This window comes from Lepidothrix coronata, unplaced genomic scaffold (assembly GCF_001604755.1).
Source record: "Lepidothrix coronata isolate B3197 unplaced genomic scaffold, Lepidothrix_coronata-1.0 Scaffold25, whole genome shotgun sequence".
NCBI lineage: Eukaryota > Metazoa > Chordata > Aves > Passeriformes > Pipridae > Lepidothrix > Lepidothrix coronata.
In genome coordinates this window covers 5061193-5082571 of record NW_016690205.1, presented here as the reverse complement: position 1 = coordinate 5082571, position 21379 = coordinate 5061193, and the positions used below count along the sequence as shown (strand labels likewise).

At 41.8% G+C, this 21379-nt stretch overlaps 1 protein-coding gene across 3 annotated transcripts in view; it reads right to left on the bottom strand.

Annotated features, from left to right (window-relative positions):
• Positions 1 to 21379, bottom strand: part of PTPRE (protein tyrosine phosphatase, receptor type E) — a 97856-nt gene that overhangs the window by 53567 nt on the left and 22910 nt on the right. The window contains exon 1 of one of the 3 annotated variants that reach the window (XM_017809317.1): positions 20438 to 20449. The exons of the other annotated variants lie outside the window; for them this stretch is intronic. The gene's annotated coding sequence lies outside the window, so the exon portion shown is untranslated. Of the gene's footprint in view, positions 1 to 20437; positions 20450 to 21379 lie in introns of those variants that run through there. 3 annotated transcript variants of the gene reach the window in all.

Sequence of the window (21379 nt, the reverse complement as noted above, 5' to 3'; positions counted from 1 at the left end):
TCAGTGCTTTTGTGCTACTGCTCTCGAGAAAGATAAGCAAGGCCTAACTGACCAATAAATATCACATTACAGCATTTTAACCATATTTTTAAAAGTGTTTTGAGGGGAAATAAGCACCAAAACTGCTCTGTGTTTCTGGTCTATGATGCCATAAGTAGCAGAAACCATAAGCTGGAGTAACCATAAGCAAGGAACTCAAATTTGCTAGAAATTATGGGCTAGAAATTATGCCCCAGGGAGATGTTGTGGATGCCCCATCCCTGGAAGTGTCCAAGGCCAGGCTGGACAGGGCTTGGAGCAACCTAGGCTAGTGGAAGGTGTCCCTGCCCATGGCAGGAGGTTGGAATGGGATGAGTTCTAAGGTCCCTTCCAACCCAAACCAGTCTGTGCAGATCAAAGTGTGTAATGATATCCCTGCTCATCAGGAGCATCTAGGCACTGAGTATCAAAGTGAAAATTGGAAAACTTTATCTCTGTTAATTAGAAAAAATATTTTCATTCTCAACTGTAATTCCAAATATACAGAAAACCTCAGAAAAATTCAGTTGCCTTCTCTAATTAAATTGCCCCAATGCTGCTCACTGCAGGTAGGAAAAGGCTAAGGCATCAAAAAGCACACAGATAATTCTTCTTCCCTAACTTTTGTCTAATGCTGGATGGCTTCTAATGTTTCCTTGTGAACGAAAATATAAATTTCATTACTGCAACATTATTAAACTGGGGTTTTTTTCTCCATCTGAAAACCCAGTACCACCATCTGAGCACCCCAACTGTCAATGAGAACAGCCCCAGGCTCTGATCTGCAGGAACTTAATCAATTAGTAATTAATCAGAAACAAAAAGCTGAGTAGTAAAAAAAAACAAGCTACACAGTTGTTATAGCTGCAAAAATTAGGTTTGTGACTGCTGGTATCTGTGGGCAGTCCTTGCATGCACAAAGAGCACAGCCCAAGCTCATGATTTCTTATGCAAGTCCACAGAAAGTTTTCCTTAAAAACATTTTTTTTCCTTTTTCTCCTTGAAGTGACATGACAAAACTTCTCTCCCCAAATATACACCTCTTCTCCATACATCTGCAGGATGACAGGATGCCTTTTTACAGGCACAGCTGCTGCCTTACCCAGCTCCTTTACACTCAGATCACTCTTAAACCAAAATAAAGTTATTTTGCCTCCAAGATAAACCTCTCTCCATCCTTGATTTCTGGAAAATTCTTCACAGGCAGCACAATTTGCTGAAATTATGATTTAATTTGATTTCATCCTCACAAATACTTGACTAACAACATCCTACAGCCATGGCCTGTACGACAAATGGTTCTTCAACTCAGGGAAGGACACGCCAGAATCTCCACAAGAAATCCACCTTTTTCTTCTGTTGTAGCTTTGCAGAAGAAACAAGGACTTTGCAAACACACCCATGATTACTCTGACCCCCCTTCCCAGCCTCTGCTACACCTCCCTGATCACCAGTTCTTCTCCAAACCATAAGCAGCAGCCTCAGGGCTCTCTGGGGACAGGCAGGTTACGGGGGGAGCTGAGAGCAGGGAGAGGGACTGACAGGAAGCAGCAAGTGAGTTCAAGTGGAAGAAAACTAAAATACACACCAGAGAGTACATTTGCAGCCAATTCAGTGCATTAGAGATGCCACTTACAAATGTGAGAACATCAGAAAACAAAAAGAAAAGTCACTGTTCATGGTGTGTAAAAAATTATTGACAGGATTGCCTGAGTAAAGTAAAATGATTTTGCATGTGGGCTTTCTGAGTATTAAGGAAATTTGAACTGTTACAGCGAGAAAAATCACTGAAATATTAATTAAAAATTAACAAAAAGCATGATATTCAGTCCAACACAGCGCACTTTAGATCTGCTCTGTACCTTCATGCTGAGTTCACATTAAAATATACAAACAACCAAACCAATGACAAACTGAAACTGTAATAAACACAGAATAAAGCAAGAAAAATCCATGCAAATGTATTGGGTCCTGTAACCTTAAGTATCTCCAAACCTCCTACTGATTTAGAGGACTAAAAACCTCACTTTAATGGAAGAGTTCTCAGATAAACATGTATTTAGGTCAATGACTTCCCCGCCTTCTCCAAAAACTGTTCCACTTACCCAAAATACAGGAATCTCTCTGCAGTGGAGCTGTTTGTCTTTGGAGAGTGTGTATCATTAGATCAGGCAGCCAAGGGCACATTATTTATTTAGTTCTGAGGGCTTTGCTAAATAATTACATCAAGATTTTTCTTTCTTCAATGCCACCTAAATATAAGTAGCAACCTTCAAGCCACAAATACGTTTGCTGGTCAACTGGAAATTTGAAAGTCTGAAGGGAAATAGAATTATATAGAGTGGTTGGATTGGAAGGGACATTAAGGACCATCTGATTCCACCCCCTGCCCTGGGCAGGGACACCTCCCACTAGCCCAGGTTGCTCCAAGCCCCATCCAACCTGGCCTTGGACACTTCCAGGGATGGGGCAGCCACAGCTTCTCTGGGCAACCTGTGCCAGGGCCTCACCACCCTCACAGGGAAGAATTCCTTCCCAATATCTCACCTAAATTCCCCCTCTTCCAGTTTGAACCCATTCCCCCTTGTCCTATCACTACAACTCCTGATCAAAGTCCCTCCCTGGCTTCCCTGTAGGCCCCTTCAGGTACTGGATGGTGCTGTGAGGTCTCCACACAACCTTCTCTTCTCCTGGCTGAATTTAATAATCTATTTACTCACTGCTCATTAAAACAACACATTTATGCCATAAATGTTGTGTTGTAGATCTGATTAGGCACCAGGGATCTCACAGCTATGGAAGTCCCACCATACACAGCCTTAGCAAGGACAGGTGATCTTCTCATAAATCTGTGAGATGAGTGCACCACCCTCACCAGGCTGATATGGTCTGGGTAATCAGAAAAGAGCTTCATCTATTTTTATGCCTGTTTCCAAAATTTACACATCCATAAAGGACAAAATTGCGCCAAAGAGTGCAAATTATCTGAAATGCATCAATCTATTGACAAGAAAGCCAGGAAGAGACATCATGAGCATTGACACCAAAGCCAAAATTTAGAACTTACGGACATTTATGACGCTCATAGAATTACAAAACTACATATACATAGTTTTATATATTTATATATAGAATATATAAATATTTATTTATATACGTTTATATATAGACGAGTGAGCTTTTCTTGCCACAAAGAAGAGGATTATAAATTCAATATCACCACTATGGTTAGAAAATAAACTGTTTCTGCTGCAGTTATAATTCTGGGAGTGCCATAAATATCCGTAAGTTCTATAGTTTTTTTATAAAAGACAACATTATATCCACCTTTGTGTGACAGCCATCCTACAGCACTTGCCATTCAGCCCAAGACACATCAGAAACACAAAAGGGATGCAGAAGCTTGACTGAGAGATGTAGAAGCTTCCCCTGCACAACCAGAGACCTTGCAGGTCATCACCACCCACCTTCCCACAAGGTTTTACTTCCAGCTCAAATGTAGAAGCATCACACACCACGTTGCAGGTTTTAAATATCACTGAAAACCCACTGATTTATTCAAAAGGAGCAAAGTCATTAAGGCACTATGAATATTTGCATACACACAGCTAAACTTAAATGCCAAGCATTTTTACAAGAGCTTCTGTTAAAAAACTAGGTTTAAAACACTAATGTAGGACAAATATGGATCATGTTAGTGCAGCAAAGGGCAGCTTTCCCAAGTCAGGTCCCAAAGCAGATTTGAATATGCAGTGGCATTCCTGCAGGCAGGATTCCTCCCCAGGAGCAGGATTTAGCACATCCCCACTGAGCTTCACCAGGTTCCTGCTGGTCCAGGTGCCTCTGGTAGATCACCAGGTTTACCAGTCACCCTTCCAGTTGGGTGCTGTTGGCAAACTGGGCCCTGCTCCATCAGAATCCCACTGAATTTTAGATGGGTAGGAGAACAGCATCTAAAACTACAAATTACTTCCACTGCTGCCCACACACTCAGGAGTCATATTCACCAGCTCTGAAACTCGAGGAGAGGGAGCTTTTCTTGCCCCAAAGAAGAGGAGAGGATTATAAATTAAATATCACCACTATATTTAGAAAATAAACTCTTTCCGCTGCAGTTATAATTCTGGGAGTGTCATAACATTTTGAGTTTCCTTGGAAATATTATCTGCAGGAAAAAAACCTCACATTTAAACATGGCACATTCTCACTTATGTTCTTCAATACAGTTGTAAATGTAACTTAAAACCCCTTCCTGGGAAAATGTGGCGTAAGGATTTGGTGTCAGTCACTGTTCTTGCCCCGGGCTGTACCAACCCTGCATCCCTGACACTCCATCCACACATTTCCTAACTCCCACCTTTTACTATTCCAAGTCCCAATAAACTGAGGGGATTTTTTTTTTTTTGGTTGGTTTATTTGCATTATGAAATAAAAAAAAAAAATATATGTTTTTCTCATCAGAGATCAGCAGAATGAAGGTTGGAAGATGCTGAATGGCCTCCTCTGATGTGAGCAGTTCACACTTGACCTTCTGTTTTCCTTCCTGGATATTTATATCCTGTTGGCTCAGAAAACTGAATAACAGCACAATGCACACACAGACCTGCTAAAGTGAAGCTTAGAACCTTCTCCTAAAAATGTGTCTGTGGCACTTGGTTCTAACAGTTTTTTAGTGATAAATCACTAATTTTCAGTTTATCTCTCCTGACATTTGATCTCATTAAATAGATTATTCCAAGCAAAATTTATCACCTCAGTAATTCTAAGATATCACCTCAAAAGGCAAGGATTAGTGTTTCAAAGACACAACATTAATCCTGAAGAATTTTCCCCTGTGAGGGTGGTGAGGCACAAGTTACTCAGAGAAGCTGTGGCTGCCCCATCCCTGGAAGTGTCCAAGACCAGGTAGGACGGGGCTTGGAGCAACCTGGGCTAGTGGGAAGCGTCCCTGCCCATGGCAGGGAGTGGAACTGGATGGGCTTTAGGGTCCCTTCCCACCCAAAACATTCTGGGATTCTATGAAATCACAGAGTCTGAAATGTAACAGCTGTAAAATCCAGAGCACTGGTGCTTTGAACCACAAAGAGCTTGACTCAACATCACCATAACCCTTGAAAAAGGAGAACATTGCCATATCATTTCTAAAATGCACAGATGGATCTGAAAGTGCAGTTTTATGGCTCATTTCTTCATCAAAATGAAAACTACTTAGAAAACAGTGAGTTTTCATATATAAATAACTGCCAAAGAATACTATTGTGATGCAGGAACACTCGTTGCTAAGACATTTTTAGAATTTTTATTTGTCTCTATACTCTATAATCTTTAATTCCTTTTAATCAACATTAAGTATACTGTTTATCTGAAAGTAAACCAATTTTCATTTGGTAATAAAGCAGCATAATATGTACAAGAAAAGCAAGGGACCAAAGAGAAATGGGGAAGAGGAAGGGATTACATTTTAAATGAGGACATAAACTCTGATCCAGGCAATCTGTTGCTTTCCAAGGAAAGTGAGTGTATCTATCAGCACTTGTAGGAAACACTTCAATATTCATTTGCATTGCAGAGTAGCTCTGCAGCACACACTGAACTCTGGAGGGTAGATATCCTGTACTAAAACTATCTGCATTGTGACCACATATAAATTACCTCATTATATTATTTTAATTGAGAAGAACTTCAGGAAAAGGGCAGCTGGGCAGAAATTTTGAATGGATCTGCTGAAATGCTTTAGAAATACCCAAAAATAGGGATTCCCCATATTCAATATGTCAGTCAACTTTGAGGAAAGTACGTATCCCATTAGGAAAGCAGCCTAATGCTTGTGGCAATGGAAGCACTAAGCCTGTAATACTTTTCCCTTCTTGTTAAGCACAGGATTACAATCCCTTCCCATCACTGTGTTTTTCTAACCACTTAAGCTAATACAGCCAATACATATTTATTGAAATTCTCCATGCAAACCCAGCAAAGCCCTTGGAAATTTAAGCCAAAAGCATTAAAATTATCTTTAAGTATTCTTTGGGGCTGTTCTAGACATGTCTTTCATAATCTCATCACTAATGTGATAATCACAGAGTAATTCTGAGGGCTCAACTGCAAACCCACTGAGCACTCTCAGAAATGTTCAAGAACAGCTGAAAATGTTCTGGTTTGATGTTGACCTGGGCACAGTTCTTTGGAAAAAATATCACTTCAAACACTGTTCATACTTGTACAGTGTCCTTGGAGACCTTCTCGTTCAAATGCAGTCCAACCTCAGGTTACAGGAAATATTACATGACTTTCTATTAGAAGTGTGGCCAGGGATTCTTCTCCATCTTTTAGTGACAGGGAACTACACTGCACTGCAAATAGGAATGCTGGGCAGGGCTCTGATTAAAAAATAAAACAGTTTTTTTCCATAGAATCATGGAATCGTTAAGATTGGAAAAGCCCTCTAAGATGATCGAGTCCAACCATTCCCCTGGGACTGGTTTAATATCATAGCAGCAATGATAACCTTGAAAAGAATAACTTTAAATGATCAAAATTATGTGTATTCAATATTCATTTTACCTACACATTCATAAAAACCCCTAAAACATTCCACTTTCTCAGGAAGGAAATGGAGCTGATGGATCCCACTGACAACTTATTGCCATGTATAAACAAACAGAGGAAAACCACCACAGGCTTCAAAAGTTAATAAAGAGAGAGAAGGGGTAGAGGTCAGGTCTTTATTGCCAATTCCAAGTTCTCCATCTCAGGAAAGGCAAATTTAATGAAATATATTTAATTTAAATATATTTATTGAAAACAGCAGAATGCTAAGACTGCTAAGATTGCACTTAAAAAATAAAGTTAATATGTTTGTCTGAGTAATGATTGCTCCTTACCTTCTTGAATTCACAATAAACCTTGGAAAAAACTCTTCTTATACACTACAGTGGAAGCAGAACTTCCTAAATTATGTAGAGGGCTAAAAATATTTCAGCGAGTTCCCTCAAAATCTAATGTTTCTGTGAGAAAAGCAGTTTTCCCACAGACAAATTCACAGCATCCACATTTATAATTTATAACCAGTTCATATTTACTTCTAAATACCACAGTGTGAAACACCACACCTTCAAAATTGGGTATAAAGGTACTTGGGGAAGGGTAAAAATCATAGAAAAGTTAAGGTTGGAAGAGACCTTAAAGCTCATCTCATTCCACCCCCTGCCATGGGCAGGGACACCTTCCACTAGACCAGGTTGCTCCAAGCCCCTCCAGCCTGGCCTTGGGCACTTCCAGGGATGGAAAAATCCTGTATCTTAGATCTGAAGTCTGGTGCTTCAATACTTTGGAAAATTTCACTGGGCAGCTTTGAGGGTCTTTAAGGACCTAAAAACACATGGATGTGGGCTCTGAAACCAACACACACCAGTGGTTTGTGTAGAGCCAGAAGATAAACACAAGACTCCAACCATCCAGTCCGGCAGCACTAACATTGGGAACCCCCACACCAACATTATGAACTAGAATAAAGTCAACTTTTATCTGTTAAAACACCTAAGCCTTCATTTAAAACACACAGAAATCCAAGCACTTTCCATGTATCACTCCAGCCTCTGATGCCTTCTCCAGTTCCTCTGAGAGGCTGCAGACTCTCATCTACTCTCTCGTCTTTCTTTCTCCCCTCTCTCACCAACCCAGATGAACAGTGAAAATACAGCAGCCAGAAATAACATGGAAAGATCCCTAATCCACACCTGAACCCCTGTTTGGGAAAGAGCTGTCACTAACTGGGATTAAAGGAGGAAGAAAAGGAAGGAGGTCGTCAAGGTTAGGAAGTGCCAATGAAGGAATAACCACCCTGATGGGGGCACAGGATTCACCCTTCTTCTAAAACAAAAATTAAAATAACATAAAACAAATAACAAAATAAAAGAAAACAAAATCTTCATCCAGCATCCCAAGGAAACTTGATTTCCAATTAGAAATTTTAGTACGTCCTTGAAGCTTTCCATCTCACATTTGTGGGTTTGGCTAAGCAGAAGTTTTGTAAAATATGTGTTATTAAAATGCCATATGCAATATCATATGGTATTTTCTTACATAGTGCAGTTTTGTAGCTCAAGAGGACAAGAAATGGTAATTCCATGCAAAAGAAGCCATGACTCAACAGCACCCTGCTTTTGCAATTATAGAATTCCTCATTTTTATTTACATATTTCTGAGCTCTGTTAAATAGTTTAAAAACTTCCTGGTTAAAAAAAATTTTAAAAGGCAAAAAAAGAAGAAAAAGCCATTTCAGAGATTTGTGTATAAAGAAGTTGAGAGAACTGATACCTTGAGGACTAGCAAAGGAGCCCAATATTAAAAATAGGGATATCACATTCAGAAAATTACTGGATGCCCAGATACTTCCTCCAGTGTTGTAAAATAAATAACTAAACCTTAAACTTCACTCACAGAATCACAGAGTTCTGATTTCCCATTTCATGGGTGCTGCACACAAACCTGAGGACTGCAACAGCCTTTTTTTAATCTTGCATTTAATAGCTTTATAAATTTAATTAATGCAGCATTTCTTCTCTTTTTTTTGGCTTAATCCCATTTATTTTTCTTGAAGCTTGCAAGTCCCTTCACCTGAGCATCACATCTCCACTGCAGAGAAACTTTGAAACGGGGCTGCAATCACACATGAATAATAATTCTTGGCTGCAACAAAATTTGCTCTCTCTTTTCCTAGAATGGCCCCTATTTGTGCTGGTTGCCATGGTGATGTTGCAGCAGAGCTGCTCCGGGTTTCTGTGGCTTCCCACCTGGTCATGGTGCAAACTGGGAGAGGAGCCCTTGGTACAGGTCCCTCCCCAGAGCATCCCTGTCCTGCTGGGGTGGGCAGGGCTGAGCTGCAACCAGTTGGTGCTTCATGACGATACATTAACTTGCAAGCAGAAATCTCTGCCCCTTCCTCACTAATTGGAGCTTTCTCTCCCACAGCTCCTAGCAGAGTCCAAGTAGGAACATTTTCCTAAACATCTAGAGGTGGAATTCATCCCCATCCACTTCTTATCCTCTTGTTTCCCACCAGCACAAGGTTTGCGATGCTCCTGTTGCTCTGCACAACTTGGACACACTAAAAAAATCTACTTGAGAACATTCTGCATTTATTCCAGCAAAGTTCCTGCTGAATTGGAACAAGAGATGCATTTTTTCACATTATTCATATTAATTTAACTTCCAGTCAGACTTACTTTCAGCAGACCCAAAGCAACACAATTTCTCCTTTCAGACAAGTTCAGGCTTTAGATGACTCCATTACTAAGAGGGGTAATAGGGAACAACAGACTTCAACTCATCAATTGAGGCAGACAAAGGTACAAAATCTCATCACCTACAGTGCTTTAGTCTGGAAAAAGAGGATAGGATAGGACAGGATAGGATAGGATCAGATCCCTGGTCTGTGTAAATGTACACATACATTTCCACCCACTATTTACACATTATTCGACTTTCAGACTAGAAAATCCAAAATGAAAATACAACCAAAACCAGTTTACATCCTAGAGCTCTTTTCAATAAAAAATACATTCTTAAATTAAGGAAAGTCAGAGTAAGTGTTAACACTTCCTGATGCCAAAGTTAAAATAATTGCGTGCCAAGACATGCTTACAAATTTAAAAGTCAAAAAAAACCCCACAGACAAACTGAAAAGTCCCCAACAAGCTGCGGGTTTTGTTTTGTTCTCTTCCTTTCATAATCATGGGAAATCATATGATCCCAATGGAGTCATGAGGATCAGGGCAGTGACCACCCCCCAGTGCTGGGCACTGCTGAGGGACCTCCAATCCTGGGGACAGTTCTGGGCCCTCAGACAAGAGAGACATTGAGGGGTTGGAGCATGGCCAGGGAAGGGAACACAGCTGGGGAAGGGTCTGGAGCACCAGGATTGGCTGAGGGAGCTGGGGGGGCTCAGCCTGGAGAAAAGGAGGCTCAGGAGGGACCTTCTCACTCTCTGCAACTCCCTGACAGGAGGGGGGAGCTGGGGGGAGTCGGGCTCTGCTCCCAGGGAACAAGGGACAGGATGAGTGGAAATGGCCTCGAGTTGTGCCAGGGGAGGTTTAGACTGGATAGCAGAAAAAAATTTCTTCATGGAAAGGGTTGTTAAGCATTGGAAGTGGCTGCCCAGGGAAGTGGTGGAGTCCCCATTCCTGGAGGTGTTCTAAAGAACAAGCGGACGTGGCACTTTGCGATATGGTTTAGTGGGCATGGTGGGATTTGGCTGAAGGTTGGACTTGATGATCTTGGAGGTCTTTCCCAACCTTAATAATTCTATGATTCTATTTCAAAATCACATGTTCTTAATGAACTGGTTTGTGTGTGCAGTTCCTTGCAGCAACGTGTCAGTTGTACCCACGTGCCCCAGAACAACAAAGCCTGTTTAACGCACTGCCCTTCGAATACAAAGGGGGTTGGAGAGATTGAAAACAAAAATGAACAACGAAAGCTGCCTCCTTCCCTTGTAGTGATCACATTTCAAAGAAAAGAGGTCACATCAATTCAGCTGAAGCTGGTTTAAAGTGTGTATTTAGGTTATCCTGCACATCAGCACTGTCAGCACGACGAGCAGACGCCTGGCTGGGTGTAAACCCCCTCTTGTCTTGCTGAGCAAAGTGATTCCTGCACCTTAGAAAGATCATTAAACATCGTGCTCAGCAAGCCAGGTAACACAGCAGTGATCAAAATAATTAAATAATAAGTTATAAACTTACTATATAAGTATATACACTAAAAATTTTGGGGTATAATGAATATTATTAGGAAAATATTTAAGAAGCTAAAGGAAAATGAATCCCCAGCATTGAAACAGGAATTCCACCACTGAGTCTGCCCACAGACAAAGCTCTCAGGGCTGGTACAACCCCCCCCCCCGAATATCCAGAGCCCACAAGAGCCAGTTGGTTTGGAACATGAAGGTTTTCATCTGCAAGCCAAGCTGACAGCAAACATATGCTCAAGTGCTGCCGATGCTGACAGCGAATTTTGTAATAATAAATATTAAATAACTACGTGTATTCAAGAAATATAATTGAATAATATTATTGGAATAATTTTACCAAATAATATTTAACAATATATTATGAAATAATACCGAATAAATAATAAATATGTTGCTTTTTTAATTTCAGTTGTGCACAGACTGGGTTACAGTAAGTGCCCACATCAGTGAACATCACACGGATCTCTCAGCTGCTTGTCTGAAGGAGACAAACACTGTTACAACATTATAATCGTGAATAACCACCTGAGAGGTTGATATTCCCTCATTTACAATACCAAGGTCTTTTCTGAGCCCACAGACTAAGAGCAAATGAAAATGAAAGGTTCTGCTTCCTCCAGACCTCGTTTACACCATTTCAACACTCCTGGTACATTTCTCTGTCTGTGCCATTTCCCTTTTCATCCCAACTTTGCCCATCAGCTGTAAACTTCGCTTTAGCCCTTGGACTGCAGTTGAATATACTCAATTATTGCTGGAGCCTGACATGGGAAACACGAGTGGCTGTTCCTCCTCTTTTCTCACCCCATTCCACTGAGGGTTCAGCTGTGATTGTTGTTTGCTCCCCCTCATTTCTGTTACAGTCAGTACAGGTTTACAAACCAGTACAGCACCTTAAACCAGTCTGAAAAATTTTACATGGAGAAAAAGACTAAAGTTCCCTAAAAATGGCAAATATTATGTTATTGTGGATGAGCCATAGTATAATACAGGCCTTCAGCCAGGGAGAGCTTCAGCCCCAATAAACTGACCCCACCAGAGCCCAAGTTCCTGAGACTTTCTGCTAAAACACTGAATTTCCTCTTCACTACTTTCACAGTAACCTGTAGATATAAGGAGCTACAAAAAGCTGTGGCACAAAAGTTATCTTTGGATGTCTTCTGATGAAGACTGATCACAGTCTTCTGAGTTCACTCCAGAAGTTCACTCAGACCACCATGGATTTACTGCTGATAACAGGATAAAAGTGAGTACAGGCCAACAACTGAGGGAAAAGGAACAAGTTCAACCCAACTTTCCCTCATGTCCATGGATGTTCTCAGCAACCTCTTCCCACCTTTGGATACTTCCCTGTACACTCACATCATCACCACCATCTCCAAGAAAGCTCCACAGTCCTGCCTCCACTTAACAAGCCCAAGAACGAGCAAAGTGTCTTTCCAGCAAGAAAGAAGAGTTTTACCACCTTTCTATACATTTTCACCATATACTTTCCCCTCATAATCCAAATGCTTCATTTAGGACATTTAAGAGATACCAAGAACCACACATGGAGACTCATAAATCAGGCAGTTCTTGGATGTGACACTTGGCCTCATCCAGCCAAGTTTTTGAAGTAATTTTAAAGCAATTCCACTGTCAAATTGCCAAGAATGGTTGAGTTTGCTTAGACTTTTGGTGACCGTCCAATGCACTACAAACCCAAGGAAATGGCCAACAGATGGAGGCACATCTCCAGGTGTGTTACAGAACGTTTTGCCCAATCACAGACTGGTTTGGAAGGGACCTTGAAGACCAGTCAGTTCCAACCTGCTGCCAGTGTTGCGCTTCAGAGAGAAGAAAATTTAATTGGAGAAAATATTTAGCTGCTTATCACGAGTATTGGTTTCTTATTTCAACTGAGAAACTCAGATCTGCTTAACACCTATCCAGTAGTCCTCAAGAAGCTGACACCTTGAGAAAGAAACGTTACAGTTTTGTGATTGGAATAAGCATTCACCACAAGAATTCTGAGAGCCCAAAACGCTGTGTTTTCCCTCTGTGCAAAAACAGAAGTGAAAAAAAAGTCTGTCTCCTCAGAACGGCGTGACCCTGCTGGAGAAAAGGGCTGCTGTGTTTTCCCACCAGTGCCTGGAACAGACAAAAGTGGAAGCTGATGACTAAAGGAACAACTAAAAATATCCAAAGTAGTCTGGATCTGGAGAGTTGTGTGCCCTCACTGCAATTAGCAAATAGCATATTCAGTTTCACTGACATTAATGAGAGCAAAGCAAGTTCATTTACACCTCAATTAACTTCAAGAAACGCTTGTTTTCCGCAATTAATGACACTTCCTCCTTCCTTTTGCTATAATCCCTCTTTTTGTGCAGTAAATCACTGCCTCACTGCTTCAAACATGGTTTGGAGGGAGTGAGTGGGTGAAAGAATAGAGAAAAATGCACTTCCAGCACATGTAAACAAGACTGGGAGAAGGAAACACTTGCACGGTATGGGAGCAGATGGATGTCAGCAGGTTTCTGGGATACCACTGGAATTGTCTGTATTTAAGGAAAACCAGGAAGACCCATTGAGGGAAAAGACCAGCACAGAAAATAGGGCAACTCTGGTACCTCTGGAACCTTTCCAGGACCAAACCTATGCTGAATCAGAGGTTTAAAGTCAGTTTTCAACTCAAATTGGAAGAGAAATCACAGCCTGTCCAAGAATTCCTCACAGCAGCAGCAGCAGGTGAGGCCAAAAGGCCCCAGTTCGCCATTGCTTATCATGAACAAAGTCCTTGTAGGCCTTTCTCAACTTCTGTTCTTGAAGGAGACAAGAAATAGGTTGGTAGAAATTAGAAAATGGCAATGTAACATTTAATCAGCAAATAATTTCAAGAATTAAATTTAAAGCAATAAAGAAAGGTTGAAGCACCACTCAGAGGGAAGGAAGAGGATCTGGATATATGGCACCTGGGAAAATAGGATGGGAAATAAATCAAAGGATGATGAGATTTCTTCCCCAAACCACAAGGGAGGAAAATCATGGAATCACAGAATATGCAAAATTGGATGGGACCCACAAGGATCATCCAGTCCAACCCTTAGCCCTGCACAGGACCATCCCCAAGAGTCACACCATGTGCCCCAGAGGATCACCCAAACGCTCCTTGAGCTCTGGCAGCCTTGGTGCTGTGCCCACTGCCCTGGGGAGCCTGTTCAGTGCCCAACCACCCTCTGGGGAAGAACCTTTTCCTGAGATCCAACCTAAACCTGCCCTCACACAACTCCAGCTGTTCCCTGTGTCCTGTCCCTGGTCCCCACAGAGCAGAGCTCAGTCCCTGCCCCTCCTCTGCCCCTCCCAAGAAAGTTTTAAGTGCAATGACATCTTCCCTCAGATACTGAGGAAGGCAAACGTGCCTGGATCCCATGGGAGCAGCATGTTGGGATGAGACACATCTGCTCCTAATACACAATCCCAGAATGGTTCCCACAATGCCCCCCTAGATGGGGCAGCACAGCATCTCTGAGTAACTTGTGCCAGGGCCTCACCACCCTCACAATCTCCTTTCCCTTTTGCTCAGACACTGACAGCACTAATTAACAGGCAGCATCACTCAGGAGTAGCAGTTTGGCAAGAGGCAGTGGCTGATGGAAAATCCAGCTATTGATTTTCCTATGGGCTGCTGTCATCGCTCCTGCTGCCTACAAATAAACAACCCAAGGAATGTTTGCTTTCCAATGACAGCTGGTGTCAGCATCAGTATGCATTTGCTGTCATACTTTCTGCAGAATAAACTGATATTTTACTATTTAATGTGTTTCAAAATCATCACTGGAATTCCTGATGGCATTGGTGTGTAAAATGTTCATGTATCTTAAATCCCTGGCAAAGCACTGAACATCCACAGCCAGTTCGCACTCAAATCCTTAAAAATTCTTATCAAGACATGGCACTAAAAAGAATTGCTACTCTTGAACATATTTACTAAGGAACAGAAGAAAAACTGTATGTGAATAACAGCACAGTAATCACAGCAATAATACAGAAACGTCCTCTTGGGAAATATTTAGCACAAGTGAGTTTTGAGAGCTGATCAGGGTATTTACAGCTCACAAAAACATCATTTTGAATTTCTAAAGGATTTTTGTTATTATTTATTTCTATTCCTTATTCTGCAAGTTGGATTTCTGCATAAAGGAATGCTTTTCTTTGAGGACAGGACTAAAAAAAAAAATGGCAGAGTGTTTTCCCACCAGCCCCTGACAGCTGTGTCTGACACCATGGGTAGAAAATAGAGGACAGTCCCACTTGGAACCTCCTTGGAGTCAAACACAAAGCTGTAGATTTGACCATCACATTTAGAGATGCTGAAATTCCATCCAAAAATATTTTTGGGTGGAAAATACCCCTTGGTCAAGTGTGGCTTGTTACCATGGGAATAGCTCTTTGGACTGAGCTGTATCCTGGACCTAAGATCAAAGAGAATTATATTTCTATTTTGGAAGTATGTTAGCTTAAAAATCAAACACAAACCCAGCATTTGTGCAGGACACAGAGTTCCAAATCTGCAGGCTTTATTTTCACAAATAAACCAGCAGAGGAGCAGAGCCCACACCGTGGCACAGTCTGCCAGGAACACGTCCTGCCCTTGCTCCGTCGGTGCCAAGCACCAGCAGCATCCACTGAAATCACGGGCTCGGAAAGCTCCTGTTGTAAAACCAGTTGTTTTCTGAAACAGCACATTTTTGGGTTTGTTTTTAATTAGAAAGGAGGCTTTTTTCTCCCCCAGTGTCTACTATGGCATCCTCTGAACACAGAAAGCTGGCGAGGGCTCTGCATCTGCCCGAGCCATCTGTTGGTGCCACTGGGAACCTGCTGGTGGCCCCGACTCATGTGGAGGATCCACAAACACACTCTGGCCAGGCCCTGACATCATGTTTAGGTCACTTATTCCATGTTAAGCATTGAGGATAAAATACAAGCAGGGGGGCATTTGGGGGGGAAGAACAAGGATGAGTGAAAAGCACATCTCACACTCCAGGAGGAGCATGAGCCAAGGCACCACGAGGTTCCTGGCAATGACTCTGTTCCCTGCCAAGGGATTATGGGGACACTGAGGTGTCCCAAGGTCCCAGACAAAACACATACTGTGGTTGCTAATCCAGACCTAACACTTGCCCAGTGCTTGGCTGCTCTAAGGCTTTTACCAGGGAATATTATACAGATAATAAATTCCTCCCTGTGAGAGTGGTGAGGCCGTGGCACAGGTTGCTCAGAGAAGCTGTGGCTGCCCCATCCCTGGAAGTGTCCAAGGCCAGGTTGGACGGGGCTTGGAGCAACCTGGGCTAGTGGAAGGTGTCCCTGCCCATGGCTGGGGGAGGAATGAGATGAGTTTTAAGGTCCCTTCCAACCAAAACCACACAGAAAGACCTTGAAATTACTTAAATGACACTTTTAGCCTCAGAGGATATGAAACTAAACAAGTCAACCTGACTTCCTTTTAATAACCCTTTCAGATGAAACAGGTTTAAAACAGCATCACCAAAATCTCCAGCACCATAATTTACAAACACACACATACTAATATTGTCACTTCTTCAGTTTGTTTTGCATTTTCATCTTAAATTTGGAGTAATTGGTTCCCACACTGTAACAAATCAATTTCTCTAAAAGAAGGAAACTTTCAAAGCAGTGAATATTTAAACTACCTTCGTAGTTCTCTGTGGTTCCTGGTTCAGTGAATGTTATCTTGGTTTTTCCCCTGTACATTTTGGTCCACAATCACTCAAAGCACAAATCCACCCCCATCCTTTTAAGTCCAAACCATAAAACCAGTTTCAGAGACAAATCACACACATGTACATTTTAGGGTAAAAAAATACAGGCCCAGGAGACTAAGGAAGAAGATCCAAATTATATTTCCAATTCTTTTCCTCCAAGGAATTCATATTTTGCTGTTCTACAGTCCTCACCTCATAATATTAATTTTTATTTAATATTCCTGGAGAGCTTATTCCAAGTCAATCAATGGACAGCCTATAAAAGTAATTCTGATTAATTTTCAGGCCTTCAGTCTAAAACTAATTAAGTTACATTTCGCAAGATCTGCACATTAGATGTATTTCAGCTGGCCCAGTCCTGTGGCTGCTGGTCCTTCCCTGAAGTCCCAGCACCATTTGGAAAGATTTATCCCTGTCTGGCAAAACAGAAGACCCACAACATTTGAAGTTCCCTTCAGTGGTCCCAAAGATAACACACATTTAGAAATACAGGTACACTTTGTTAAATTGCATCAATGAATTGATTATTTTTATTTTCCTTTTATTTACCTGCTTCCCAACTGATGCAGAGACTCCCAGGAGCAAACACCACCACCCCAAAGGATCCATGTTTTCAGCTCAGTTGAATGTTCTGCCTCTCAAACTCGTCTTTGAGGATGTATCAGCCAAAAAAAGGGTGAGCTTTTTATGGAATACATTCAGTTTGTATAGTCCCACCCCAGTGATGGAAACCCTGAGTGCTGAGTATTTTGCTTCAGCATGTGATAAGTGCTCATCCCACAGATTCAATGGAATAACCTGAGAGGCTCTGGCCACATTAAAACATCAACATTTTCCTCCTGTGACTGGAAAATAAATGTTCAGGGATATCAATGACTGGTTGAAGCTGCAACAAAAAGCTGCCTTTTTTTTTTCCAAGAGAGCTGCTACTGAGGACCTGGCTGTGTATTTCTATTCCTGGAAATATTAGAGAAAATCTTCTTGTGAATAGGTAAACAAAATATTCCATGTACAGCCCTCAGTCTCATCACACCCAACTTGCAAATACTGGGGGAGGAGGGAAGGGGAAGTCACAGGGAATTTTTTTTACTGCAATTTTCCCTCTTCCCTACAAGGGACCATCAGCAGATTCCCACAGCAGATTTCCCCAGCCATGGGAAAACCCAGCCTGGGAAACTGAGGCTCAACTCCTTCCACCCTGCCAGGAGCTGGCTTGGACACTGTTCCCATTGCTTGGGTGCCCCTCACTCCTCATCCCCAAAAGTGGGTTCCTTCAATCTATTTGCAGGAGATTAAATTCCAAATCCCATCTCCACATCTTCATTCATGTAGGGAAACATCTGACAAGCAGGAAGAACAGAAATTTTGTGTTTAAAAAGACACACAAACCTGACAGAACAAGTCCCTTCGAAAAAGTAACCAGGTCCCTTTGGAAAAAGCAACCAGGTTTTTATCTCCCAGTGAGAATGATTTTAATCATATTATATTTTCAGAGCTCAGCAGGCTCTAGATAACTATTTACAGACATTTAAAAGAACCAAGAGTTGTGCCCTGTGAGATGACAAGCAAATTTAAAGCCTATTAGATGTAGAAAAACAAGGAAATCACATCCTGGGAGGCCACACCAGCTCATTTTGAGAAGGGTGGCAGGAAGAGGAGAGGGAAGAGTTCACCCATGTGCTTCGTGGGACCAACAACCACAAGGCCTTTTCCTTAGACATTATTAGCAATTGCTAATAGTGGAAAAATCAGAAAAATGACAGATATGAGTTAGTGATTCTCAGAAAGCCTCATCAAGAACTCAAAGCCTTGTTAGATGGAAGAGCTGAACTGATTTGCTGCCCAGAAATCTTTCTGGCAGCTGCAGAACCGACAACGGGTAGCTCTGATTTTGTGAGATTCAAGTCAATCTCTCTCCATGAAGAGAAGAAAATGAGGATAATTGGCTCACATAGCTCCGAGCACAGAATGCCTGGCAGAGCTGCTCACTCCTGTAAGGATTATCCCAGAAATCCCAGTGGCAGGAGGCACTGCTGGGGTGCCAAGGGCTTCTCCATGTCTCACACACATTTCAACAGCAAAGATAAAATAAAATAAAACATATATACACATCTGCAGGGAGAGAAACAGAACCAAGCTGCATTTACCAACACCTCTGCAGTGTGTCTGAAACATATCCCTTCCTTCCCTGTCACATCAGGCATCAGCCACAAAGAGCTGCCCTGGGGCACATTTTGTGCCTCTGATCTGCTTTTCCAGCTCAAGCCATTGAAGTGCAGGTTACCTCTCTTATAAAACTTATCTCAGCCTTATCAGAAGCAGCACAGGAGCAGTTCCCAAAAAAATATCACATCCTCAATTCTTGTCCCTCATGCTCAAGTAGGAGGCTCAGGGGGGACCTTCTCGCTCTCTACAACTCCCTGAGAGGTAGAGCCAGGGGGAGGTCGGCTCTGCTCTCAGGGAACAAGGGACAGGATAAGAGGAAAACTCAAGTTCCACCACAGGAGGTTTAGTTTGGCTATTAGGGAAAATTTCTTCAACAAAAGGGTTGTCCAGCTCTGCCACAGCTGCCCAGGGCAGTGGTGGAGTCCCCATCCTTGGAGGGATTTAAAAGCCATGTGGATGTGGCACCTGGGGACATGGGTAAGTGGTAGCCTTGGCAGTGCTGGGAAACAGTTGGACTTGGTGTTACAGGTCTTTCCCAACCTTAACAAGTCTGTGATTCTCAAAGATTCTTTAAGATTCACCAAAGAACCACAGTCGTGCTGCTGAAAAATAAATTGGACAAAATAATGGGACTGCACCTCATTTCAGGCTGATTTTGCACCTATTTCACTCTCTTGGCTTTTTGGCCATATCACAGAACTAAGCTGCATAAAGATATATATTAATAAAGGATATATTTCTGGAGAGCAGAGAGCCAAGTCTAATTACCAACAAAATTTACAGTAAGTAAATTTAGGTCAACACTAAGTCAATCCTAGTCTGTAAAAAAGCACTTCAAAATAAGAAGAAAACCCAGTAACCTATAAAATCACACCACATTGGCTTCCAAGAGACCTTTTATTCACAGGTCAAGTAAAGACTATAAAGGAAAGTGCATTTGTGGGAGAAGTGCCAATTATGCGATAAAAATCCTATGAGATGAACCCCCTATGTCTGAACAGAAGCTTTCCAGCCAACAAAGCTGCAAGAAATCCTGAGATATACCTCAAAATTTCTTTTATGGAAAAATCCTTAGTGTTATCATCCACTGCTCACCCTGGAAACTTCGTTTTCCCTCTCACACAGACAGGCCCAGGGCTTTGATTCTTTCAGGGAACCAACTAAAGGCATTAACTAAAAATAAAAAGCAAACCAGATCAGCTTAAGTAGCTTCCTTAAAAAACACATCCTATTTCCCAGCATGCTAATTAATAGAACAGAACTGATATTTTGATATCATGATTAAGAACAGTTCATTTTCAGCATCTTTCTCAACAGCAGATCAAGGCAATTAACTGGCAATTTGCTCACTAAATGACTTCCCAAGATGTGCTACTGAGATAAGGAAAAGCCTTCTTTAAAGTGCCTTTGAGCCAGCAAAAGATGAACCTGCAGGGAGTAATTTTTAAACAATGTACAACTCGATTCTCTGGTAGTAAAGCAAAACTTCTGCTTCGTGAGTAATGACAAAAAACATGAATATAGGTGGAACAACAAAACACTGGGGGTTTTTCTCCTTATTTCCCAAACTGTGCCCACTATAATTAACACTGATGGAGGACACATCCAAAAGACCATTTTTATAAAATGTAAAACTGAAGGTCTTGATTTCCTTGTATTTTAACCACGGGACACAGGTGAGGAGCTGTGAGCAGATAAATCTATTTTTCTGCCCTTTCCTCTCTCTGCTCTAACTACTTACTGGTTTTCACAGTGGTGTTTCATGAGGAGCTGTGCTGGTGCCTGGACAACAGAAATAAAAGAAATGCCATTCTTCAGGGATCTGGAAAAAGGATAAACAGGAAGGTGACAAAATCTGCATGTTTAAAGATACTCAGTTTGGTCAAAGTTAACATTTCCTGATCAGGTTTCAGAGAAGGATCTCACACCACTCAATCGTGACCAACGCAAACTGGTCAAAAAATAGGGAAGAAAGCTACAGAACTGGACATCTCTCAACTCAGCAGATAAAAAGATCTTGAGAAGAACTTGCTGGCTTTGAAAAGGTCCTTGTCTCTCTGCACATCCCTCCTCACAGCGCTGTCAGAAACCCAAACCGTCTGTAAAGTGCAAGCACAGATCAAAGCAAGGAGGTCCCCAGGCAGGTTTGTTGCCACGTGGTGCCAGGCCAGGTGATTTCTGACCAAAATGCAGAGGTTTTGGGGTCAGTTCAACCACATCTTGCACCCAGGGGAGTTGGTTGTGATGGCTGAGACCTCTGTCCCCCCACCTCCCAGCACTGGCAATGAACCACTTTTCTAAATATTGCCCAAAAGGGCCCTCAGGAGCAATTCCAGTGATTCATTCCTCAGCCTTCCTAAACCAACAGCATTCCCCCAGCAGGATATCATTCGAAACTAATCTGCATAACTTTCTCTGCAGCTTCCCAACCTTTTCCTTCTAGGAAGGGCTAACTCTAAATACATTTTCCATCTCTAGTTGATGCCTGCAGAGGTTTCTACTCCTATTCTGCACAGGGAAATCCTTCCCTGCTTTAACAAAAAGATCAGAAGAAAATCATAAAAAAGACTTGTGACTGTTACAACTCTGAGATGTTTAATTAGTGGATTTCAGCCACATATGCAAAAGGCATCACTGAAAACACAAGAGTAGATGGATTTTAAGACATAACTGTACTGACTTG